Raw genomic sequence first — 10,834 nt, 5'->3', positions numbered from 1 at the left:
TCATAAGGGAAATTGGTCTGAAGTACTCTTTCTTTGTTGGGTCTTTATGTGGATTAGGTATCAGACTAAATGTGCCTTCATAGAATGAATTGGGTAAAGTATCTTCTGTTTCTATTTTGTGGAATAGTTTGAGGAGAATTGGAATTAGGTCTTCTTTGAAGGTCTGATAGAACTCTTCACTAAACTCATCTGGTCCTGGGCTTTTTTTTTTTTTTTTGGTTTGGAGACTATTAATGACTACTTCTATTTCTTTACGGGATATGGGACTGTTTAGATCATTAATCTGATCCTGATTTAATTTTGGTACCTGGTATGTGTCTAGGAATTTGTCCATTTCATCCAGGTTTTCCTGTTTTGTTGTGTATAGCCCTTTCTAGTAGGATCTGATGGTGTTTTGGATTTCCCCATGTTCTGTTGTTATGTCTCCCTTTTCCTTTCTAATTTTGTTAATAAGGATACTGTCCCTGTGCCCTCTATTTAGTCTGGCTAAGGGTTTACCTATCTTGATGATTTTCTCAAAAAAACAGCTCCCGGTTTGGTTGAATCTTTGAATAGCTCTTTTTGTTTCCACTTGGTTGATTTCAGCCCTGTGTTTGATTATTTCCTACCTTCTACTCCTCTTGAGTGAATTTGCTTCCTTTTGCTCTAGAGTTTTAGGTGTTCTGTCAACCTGCTAGTGTATGCTTTCTCTAATTTCTTTTTGGAGGCAGTCAGAGCTATGAGTTTTCCTTTTAGGAATGCTTTCATTGTGCCCCATAAGTTTGGGTATGTTGTGGCTTCATTTTCAATAAACTCTAAAACGTCTTTAATTTCTTTCTTTATTTCTTCCTTGACCAAGGAATCATTGACTAGAGTGTTGTTCAGCTTCTAAGTGAATGTTAACTTCCTATTATTTATGTTGTTATTGTAGATCAGCCTTAGTCCGTGGTGATCTGATAGGATGCATGAGATAATTTCAATATTTTTGTATCTGTTGAGATCTGTTTTGTGAGCAATTATATGGTCAATTTTGGAGAAGGTACCATGAGGTGCTGAGAAGAAGGCATATCCTTTTGTTTTGGGATAAAATGTTCTGTAGATATCTGTTAAATCCATTTGTTTCATAACTTCTGTTAGCTTCACTGTGTCTCTGTTTAGTTTCTGTTTCCAGGATCTGTCCATTAATAAGAGTAGGGTGTTGAAGTCTCCTGCTATTATTGTGTGAGGTACAACGTGTGTTTTGAGCTTTACTAAAGTTTCCTTAATAAATGTGACTGCCCTTGCATTTGGAGCATAGATATTCAGAATTGAAAGTTCATCTTAGAAGATTTTACCTTTGATGAGTATGAAGTGCCCCCTCCTTGTCTTTTTTGATAACTTTGCATTGGAAGTCAATTTGATTCAATATTAGAATGGCTCCTCCAGCTTTTTTTCTTTGGACCATTTGCTTGGAAAATTGTTTTACAGCCTTTCACTGTGAGGTAGTGTCTGTCTTTGTCTCTGAGGTGGGTTTCCTGTAAGCAGCAAAATGTGGTTTCCTGTTTGTGTGGCCCGTCTATTAGTCTATGTCTTTTTATTGGTGAATTGAGTCCTTTGATATTATGATATATAAAGGAAAAGTAATTGTTGCTTCCTGTTATTTTTATTGTTAGAACTGGGATTCTGTTCCTGCTATGTTTTCTTAGGTTTGTTGAAGGATTACTTTCTTGCTTTTTCTAAGGCATAGTTTCCCTCCTTTTTTGGAGTTTTCCCTTTATTATCCTTTTAAGGACTGGATTTGTGGAAAGATATTGTATGAATTTGGTTTTGTCATGAAATTCCTTGGTTTCTCCATCTATGGTAATTGAGAGTTTTGCTGGGTATTGTAGCCTGGACTGGCATTTGTGTTTTCTTAGGATCTGTATAACATCTGTCCAGGATCTTCTGGATTTCATAGTCTCTGGGGAGAAATCTGGTGTAATTCTGATAGCTCTGTCTTTGTAAGTTACTTGACCTTTTTTCCCTTACTGCTTTTAATATTCTATCTTTATTTAGTGCATTTGTTGTTCTGAATATTATGTGTCGGGAGGAATTTCTTTTCTGGTCCAGTCTATTTGGAGTTCTGTAGGCTTCTTGTATGTTCATGAACATCTCTTTCTTTAGGTTAGGGAAGTTTTCTTCTATAATTTTGTGGAAGATATTTACTGACCCTTTAAGTTAAAAATCTTCATTCTCATCTATACCTATTATCCTTAAGTTTGGTCTTCTCATTTTGTCCTGGATTTCCTGGATGTTTTGAGTTAGGATCTTTTTGGGTTTTACATTTTCTTTGATTGTTCTGTCCATGTTTTCCATGGTATCTTCTGCACCTGTGATTCTCTCTTCCATCTCTTGTGTTCTGTTGCTGATGCTTGCATCTATGGTTCCTGATTTCTTTCCTAGGATTTCTATCTCCAGAGTTGTCTCCCTTTGTGATTTCTTCATCGTTTCTACTTCCAATTTTAAATCCTGGATGGTTTTGTTCAATTCCATCACCTGTTTGGTAGTGTTTTCCTGTAACTCTTTAAGGGATTTTTTTGTTTCCTCTTTTAAGGGCTTCTAGCTGTTTACCTATGTTTTCCTATATTTCCTTCTTTATATCCTCCATCATCATCATGAAAAGTGACTTTAGATCCATGTCTTGGTCTTCTGGTGTGATGGTGTATCCAGGACTTGCTATGGTGGGAGAGTTTGGTTGGGATTATGCCAAATAACCTTGGTTTCTTTTGCTTCTCTTCTTACACTTGCTTCCTGCCATCTGATTATCTCAAGTGCTTGCTGCCCTCAATATATCTGATTGGAGCCAATCCTTCCTATAATCCCAGTTGATTCAGGACTTCTCAGAGTCCAGCTTTCTCTGTGATCCTGTGATTCCAGGCTCGTGTGAGCCTGAGATTCTGGGTGTGTCAGAGTTCTTGACACTCAAGCTTCCTCTGAGACCCTAATAGTGTGACCCAGCTCCTGTTATCCTGGGACCCTGGAATCCTAAGATCCTGGGCATGTTACAGTGTCTGGAAGTAGTGTCTCCTCTGAGTACCATGGAGCTGTCTGGTTTGTTCAAAACCAAGGTACACAAGTACTGATCAGAAGGAACCCGAGCCTCTGGTCAGGCAGGGCTCCTGTGTCCTTGCTCCTGCTGTCACAGGCCCATCACAACTAGTTTGGAACAGATGTTGTGGTTCACTCACCAGTGATCCTAGGATCGTATGGAGAGTCCTCTGGGCACTGTGGGACCATCCGCCGAGTTCACACCCAAGGTGACCCGGGTCTGGCACCAACCGGAAGGGACTTGTATAAGTTCCATTTTTAAGTTAACTTTATATTTATTTCTGTATTAAATGTCTTTTTCCTTTTAATTCTTATATCCCAGTTTGAAATATGTGAGAAAAAAACAAAACATTTTTCATGAGGGTGGGGAGCTCTGAAACTTCTCTTCTGAGTGAAAAATACTTATTAATAAAAGGCCATGGTGGGACGCTCAGGACAAAGCATCTACAGTTACTCGAACATCAGCAGATGCAGAATCTTACTCTATAGCTATGGCTTCAGACAGTGGAAAAGTCTCTCAGCCTAGGCAAGGACACATGGTGTAACTGGGTTAACGGCAGATACCAGTCCTCCAGGCTGTTAAGAAACTGTGATCGGTGTGTTCAAAAGCTTTTCAATGCACCAAGCTGTCCAGAAATTGTTGAGTATTAAAACAGAAGTGTGAAAGCTGAAATATGAGTACTTTTACCATGTGACTGAACAGCCCCAGGAGGAAAAGGATCCAGCTGTTTTCTAAAAATTTCTGTAGTCAAAAGGAGAACTTGATTCATGAGCTCATTAATCTAAACACAGACACACAAAGCAAGGTTATACTTAACTAAATTATATAAATGTTGTCTCTAAGCCTGCAAAGGGATGCCTTCTCTTCTTCTAAATTGGATTCTTAGTGTTTTAACACCACAAAAACATAAATAGCAATTGTTCACTCAATAGTGTTCCTGCCCCTGTTGCTCTGTTCTTACTGTGCCTGAAGAATTGCTGGGTTTCTTACTGCCTCCTTTTTGTCTTCTGGACTCATCCTCTACACCAGCTGTTAATGGAATGATGTTTCCTTGCTCTTACACTCAATGTCCCATGGTGTAGTAAGATTTAGTTCCTTATTCTTTCAGTCAGAATTCTTTACACATTCCCAACCTCAGTAGCCCTTTCACCCCTGTACCAACTCATCAGTGCCCTGTGAAAGGAATGCTGTCCCCTCCTTACCCAACCTTTATTCATTTATTCATCTCTCACTGCTCAGCTCACAAGCTCTCTCTTGTGAGAGGCTTCCCATATCATTCTGACAGAATTCAGATTATCTCTACTTTTCCATATTTGTTTTCTCACTATCCCTTGAAGGAAGGCCGCTGCTTCATTGCAATATTTACACTGCTTCTCAGATCATAGCTGCTGAACATTAATGCATAAAATAAAATGACTATACTTCCAGCCAGCTATGTCAATGTGTACACGCAATGCAATGAAATGCCAAAAGAATTCCATACCTGAGGAGAAAAGTAATTCAAAGATGTTTGTTGCTCACTCATTACATTTCTTAATAGGTTTTTAGTACTTCTTGAATAAAAAACAATAGAATTCTGCAGATTTTCTTAATGAGAAAAAATGACTTTTACATTGTTATATAAAACAATGTTATATAATGTTTTATAATGATTTTCCCTGTAACATTTTATAATAAAATGTTACAGGGAAAATCATGAATTTCATTGATTTGGGATAGAGAATAGTATCTCAATTTATCTAAATGTATAACTATATATTTTAGTTAATTTTTATTTGTTTAAGAGACCAGAAATATAGCTCAGTGGGTAAAGTACCTGGCACAAATTTGAAACCCTGAATTCAATTCCTAGGACCCACATGGTAGAAGGGAAAATCTGACACCTGAAAATTGTACTCTGACCCCATGTGTGTCCCAGTATGTGGGTGCACACACACACTAAATATAAAGTAATAAGTAAATAAATGTAAAAACATTAAGATTCGGGTTAGTTTCTGTCTGAACTTTCATAATACATTTCCCTCTGATTGACTGATTCCTTTGATTGAAAATATTCATTATTCCTTATTTTTAAAAAGACTGCACAAACACTACAAATACTTTCTCTTCAGGCATCTGAGATCATGTTGCCATCCTGTCATTGTGTCTAATATTTTTTTAATTTATCCTTTTTTTAATTAGGTATTTTCCTCATTTGTATATCCAATGCTATCCCAAAAGTCCCCCATGATCCCCCCCCACTCTCCACCCCCACTCCAACTTCTTGGCCCTGGCTTTCCCCTGTACTTAGGCATATAAAGTTTGCAAGACCAATGGGCCTCTCACCATTGCATACACTAGCAAGATTTTGCTGAAAGGACCCTGATATAGCTGTCTCTTGTGAGGATATCCTTGGGCCTAGCAAACATAGAAGTGGATGCTCAGAGTCAGCTATTGGATGGAACACAGGGCCCCCAATGGAGGAGCTAGAGAAAGTACCCAAGGAGCTAAAGGGATCTGCAACCCTATAGGTGTCTAATATTTTTAACACCAAAAACCATCCCTGAGAGATGACTCAGTAGTTAAAAGCACTGACTTCTTTTGCAGAGGACTCAGTGGTTTGTAGCCAGCTTTAACTTAGATTCCAAGGGATGTAACAGCTTCTGGCCTCCTCAGGTACTGCATGTATGTGGTACACATACATACACTCATGTAGACAAAACACACACACATAAAAATAAAATATTTTAAATATCAACAACAATAAAACTACGATGACCCAGGAAATAAACATCAACTATGACTGTTTCCCAGACTGAGAGATTCTCACCTGTGACAACAACAGTAATGATGTCCTCTTTACCAAAAGGGCCCATATTTCACAGATGCCTTTTGAAAAGGTAAGTATTTCTATGCTTATTTACACTAGCACTAGAATGGCATTAATAATTTCTAACAGTGTTGAGTCTATTTCATCCAGCTGCATCTCTCATTCATATTTCTAGTCTCTTGCTTTCTCTTAGTTCTCCCCTGAATTTCCATATCTGTCCTATGGGAACAAAGTGAATTCATGGTTAGAGCTTGGGACACTTATGTTACACAGAAACTAACCACATTTGGTCAGCTTTTTGCACTCCCTGACTTGCATTTAACTGTCCATAGGAACTGGATCAATCATCAGCTCCCCTACACCAGTTGTCTTTCCTCCCTGTACCCCATGTATGTAATAAATGATAGGAATTCCTGCACCATGACTACAGCACAATTACATTGACTAAAACCCTAATTGTAACACTTTTCTACTTCAAATGACTACATTTATACTATGTTTATTGCACTAGTTATTGTGATTTTCAGTAATAATATGTTTGTTTTTAGAAACAGCCTCAGTGGGGTGGATAAACTAGAAAAAAAAAAACTAAAGTGAAATTTCCAGGGATCAGATATAGGGAGTAAAACAGTCCCTAGTAAATTAATGTATCCCTCTTATCAGAGCCCTCTGGTTTGCCCTTCTTTCTGTAGTGTGTAGATACTAATAGACTCCCTGGAAGGAAGATTCCACTGACTTACCAAATATTTATTAAGTATGTAATTATTACATAAAACATCTGGCCTTAGGTGACAAGAATATAAAATAACCCTTATAAAACTAAGGCATGGCACTTGCTTTCCTGCTTTTGCTACCCAGAGGAGGAAGGTGCACAGACTTTGCGGTCAGGCTCCTATCTCTCCTCCCAAAGTCCACCCCTGCGAACATGGCCTCAGGAGATCAAGTTCCAGACAAAGTGTGTTGCATTTTCTACAACATGAAAGTTCAGAAGTGCTCCACACCAGAAGAAATCAAGAAAGAAGGCTGTCATTTTCTGTCTCAGTGCAGACGAAAAGTGCATAGTCATTGAAGAAGGCAAAGAGATCTTGGTGGGAGATGTTAGTGTCACCATAACTGATCCTTTCAAGCATTTTGTTGGAATGCTTCCTGAAAAAGATTGTTGCTATGATTTGTATGATGCCAGCTTTGAAACCAAGGAATCCAAGAAAGAAGAGCTGATGTTCTTGTGAGCACCAGAACTAGCACCTCTAAAAAGTAAAATGATCTATGCAAGCTTGAAAGATGCCATCAAAAAGAAATTTCCAGGTATAAAGCATGAGTATCAAGCAAATGGGCCAGAAGACCTCAATCAGACTAGTACTGCTGAAAAGTATGGCTCCTTAATTGTAGCTTATGAAGGATCTCCTGTGTAGATCATGAGTCAGTGCCACGAATTGAAAGCTTCCATAGTTAACACTATCATTTCACTATATAAGTAAAGCAAATATATTAGGCCAGTATTCCACTGAGGAATTTGTCTTGTCATCTTTTAGAGTAAACTAAAAATTATAGAGTGTCTGCAAACACTACCCTACATAAATCTAGCCTCTAAAGTTTCATTGGTGTGGAATTAAATTCTTATTGGCCAAATGCCTATTTTCTTTCCTTTTTTTATTAGATATTTTCTTCATTTACATTTCAAATGCTATCCCCTTTCCTAGTTTGAAAAAAATCCCCTATGCCCTCCCTCCCCCTGTTCCCCAACCCACTCTCGCTTCCTGGCTCTAGCATTCCCCTGTACTGGGGCATATAATCTTCACAAGACCAAGGGCCTCTCCTCCCATTGATGGCCTACTAGTCCATTCTCTGCTATATATGCAACTAGAGACATAATCTCTGGGGGTACTGGTTAGTTCATATTGTTGTTCCTCCTATAGGGTTGCACACCCTTCAGCTCCTTGGGTACTTTCTTTAGCTCCTTCATTGGGGGCCCTGTGTTCCATCCAATAGATGACTGTGAGCATCCACTTCTGAATTTGCCAGGCACTGGCATAGCCTCACAGGAGACAGCTATATCAGGGTCCTGTCAGGAAAATCTTGCTGGCATATGCAATAGTGTCTGGGTTTAGTGGTTGTTTTTGGGATGGATCCCCGGGTGGGGCAGTCTCTGGATGGTCCTTCTTTCGGTCTCAGCTCCGAACTTTGTCTCTGTAACTCCTTGCATGGGTGCCAAATGCCTATTTTCATGAGGTGACTTGTAAAGATTTTGTTAAGCTCAGGATTTTTAATGACACAGTTCACAAAACAGTACAAGGCAATGTGACGAGAACTACTAATCTTTGCTAACCTCAGCAATTACTTTGTCTCTTTTGTTTAGAAAAGTGTTTGTAATCTATGTATAATTTTGACCCAAATTCTCTATTTTTCCCTTACTTAAACAAAATAATGAGATATAATTTTCTTTATAATGTATACAACACCTAACATACACTAACAGCAGTAAGACTAAGCCAGGCAGTCTTAAAATTTTTCTATCAGATGTGTCATGAGACTGTTTCAGACTCGTGTCTGCTTAAAATTCACGCTGATCTTGCAAAGCACCAGAGCATGGTGCTGGAATGCAGGAAGCATCCTGTACCTGCAACAAGAGGCTCCCTGGGCTGGGACACGGCTTAGTGTGACTTTCTGTCTTAGAAATCATGGTATAGCCTCAGAAGAATGTTGAGTGTCTTGTAACAACTAATTATATTGCAAAATATTAGGGCTTCATTGCAATCTGCAAAATATTAGGGCTTCATTGCAATCTACTTTATTAATGAAAAATGACAAAGCAGTGTACTGATAAACCAAGATGCTTTTGATCTGTAATTTCTTCTTCAAAACTGCTGCATCTGGTACAGTAGACTGTAGAAGGGTGTTGATTATGTTTCCTCTGGGGCCTGGTAGGATGCAAATCCCTAGAGCAGTTTATCAGCTGTGTGTGAAACTAAAGCAGGTACCATGGATGACACAGGACTGCCCAACAACTTTTAGAAATGATAATGTCACAGGCATGGCACTGAATACTGTAGAGATACACACTCAGTTGAACTTAGTAGCAATGCTGGCCTTATATAATAAAGGAAGCATTTGTAACCTAAAACAAACAAACAAACAAACAAACTAAAGCATATTTTTCTCTGTCAAAGTTTGATCTCTTTATACCTGAGTTAATTTTTAATACTTACTGCACATAAAATGTTTTCTTCTTGAGTTGTTTTGGTCTTAGCATCACATGACTCTCTACAATCCTCCTTGTACACAGTATCATTGACTTTTCTCTTTGAGTTTAGTTTTATCTTCCACATTGTTACCTACTAGAGAATCCTTCAGGTTATAAAACAGAAACAAGAAAAATGCATGAGTGATGGCATAAACTATGCTGCCAGACCTTCTACACAGCATGAAGACTGTAGAAAAAAATATTAAAATTTGGAATATACAATGAAGATGATCACTTAAAATATAAGCTGAACTAATTGTTTTAAATTCCCACAAATAGCCCTTAAGGTAAACTCTGGTTTGCGTCAGTACTTGCATTGTCTCTTTGTCTTCTTGAACTCCAGACATACATGCTTAGGGTTTGCTACTACCATGACTTGCCAGTTTAACCTATATTTTCAACACACTTGAATGTGACAGGACATAAAATCCCCTGGAAAAGGGCTAAGAAAATCCCTCAGGTGATCCAGTACTTCTAACCAAGTGCTACCAACTCTTTAAGACTGTAGAGAAATGTGTGGGAAGATTTGTTTTCACATAAAATAGTTAAAGACTTGAAAAAAATAACATAGATTTTAATGTTATCATTGATAAAATTATAAATATGGAATTTTGCTTTGCAAAACTTGGTGACATATCATTAAAAATATAACACCTCACATTAAGAAAGTTTCTGTTTGCATGCAATTAGTCTCTTCAATATCAAGACATACTTTGATTAAATTGTACCTATTTTACAGCCCTATTGAAAGTTGTAACAAGTTTATCCTCTTTACTAGACACTGAGAGACTAGTATATAACTAAGTATATGACAAAGATATTTGCCCTTGTAAAGAACTTATATTTTGCTACACAGACTATTCTAAATTTCTTGCTCTTTGTCTGTGCCTCCATAATAACTGACAGGACAGAACTGATTTTTTAATGTATTATAGATATTCTGTTTTTCAGTAAGGCTCTTAAATTTTAGTATATTAAAGAATTAAATTATTAGTATCTGTGCTGCTGCCTTAGAATTTTTTTTTCTTTTTCCAACCAGAGAATCTTGGAATTTATTTGGTTGCAAAACACTTTTTTGGTGTAAATATACTTCTTTTTTCTGACTTCCATTTGGTCTTTTTTTTTTTACTTTGTTTTATTTTTAATTAATTTTTACACTCCATATTCCATTCCCAATCCCCCCATCCACCCTCCAACTGCTCTATGTTCCACAACTACTCCCCAGCCCACCCTACCCCGTCTCCAGGTGGATGCCCCCAAACCCCACCCCACCTGACCTCTAAAACCCCTGGGCCCTTCAGTCTCTTAAGGGTTAGATGCATCATCACTGAATGAACACAGACCCAGAAGTCCTCTACTGTATGTGTGTTGGGAGCCTAATATGAGATGGTGTATGCTGTCTGTTTGGTGGTGCAGTGTTTGAAAGATTTCATGGGTCCAGATTAATTAAGACTGCTGGCCCTCCTACAGGGTTGCCCTTCTCCTCAGCTTCTTTTAGCCTTCCCTAATTCAACAACGGGGGTCAGCTGCTTCTGTCCATTGGTTGGGTGCAAATATTTGCATCTGACTCTTTCAGTTGCTTGTTGGGTCTTTTGGAGAGCAGTCATGATAGATCCCTTTTTTTTTTTTAATAAAAAATAACATTTAATTGGGGCTGGCTTACAGGTTCAGAGGTTCAGTCCATTATCATCAAGGTGGGAGCATGGCAGTAACCAGTAACTCTGTATCTCCATGGCTG

At 38.2% G+C, this 10,834-nt stretch overlaps 1 pseudogene; it reads left to right on the top strand.

Moving 5' to 3' along the window:
• The first annotated feature begins 6,780 nt into the window (after positions 1-6,780).
• LOC110302505 lies at positions 6,781-7,267 on the top strand (annotated as a pseudogene).
• The last annotated feature ends 3,567 nt before the right edge of the window (positions 7,268-10,834 follow it).

The sequence above is a fragment of the Mus caroli genome, chromosome 9 (assembly GCF_900094665.2).
Source record: "Mus caroli chromosome 9, CAROLI_EIJ_v1.1, whole genome shotgun sequence".
NCBI classification, from domain to species: domain Eukaryota; kingdom Metazoa; phylum Chordata; class Mammalia; order Rodentia; family Muridae; genus Mus; species Mus caroli.
Note: the sequence above shows the minus strand (reverse complement) of the source record. Positions and strands in the feature narration are given on the sequence as shown.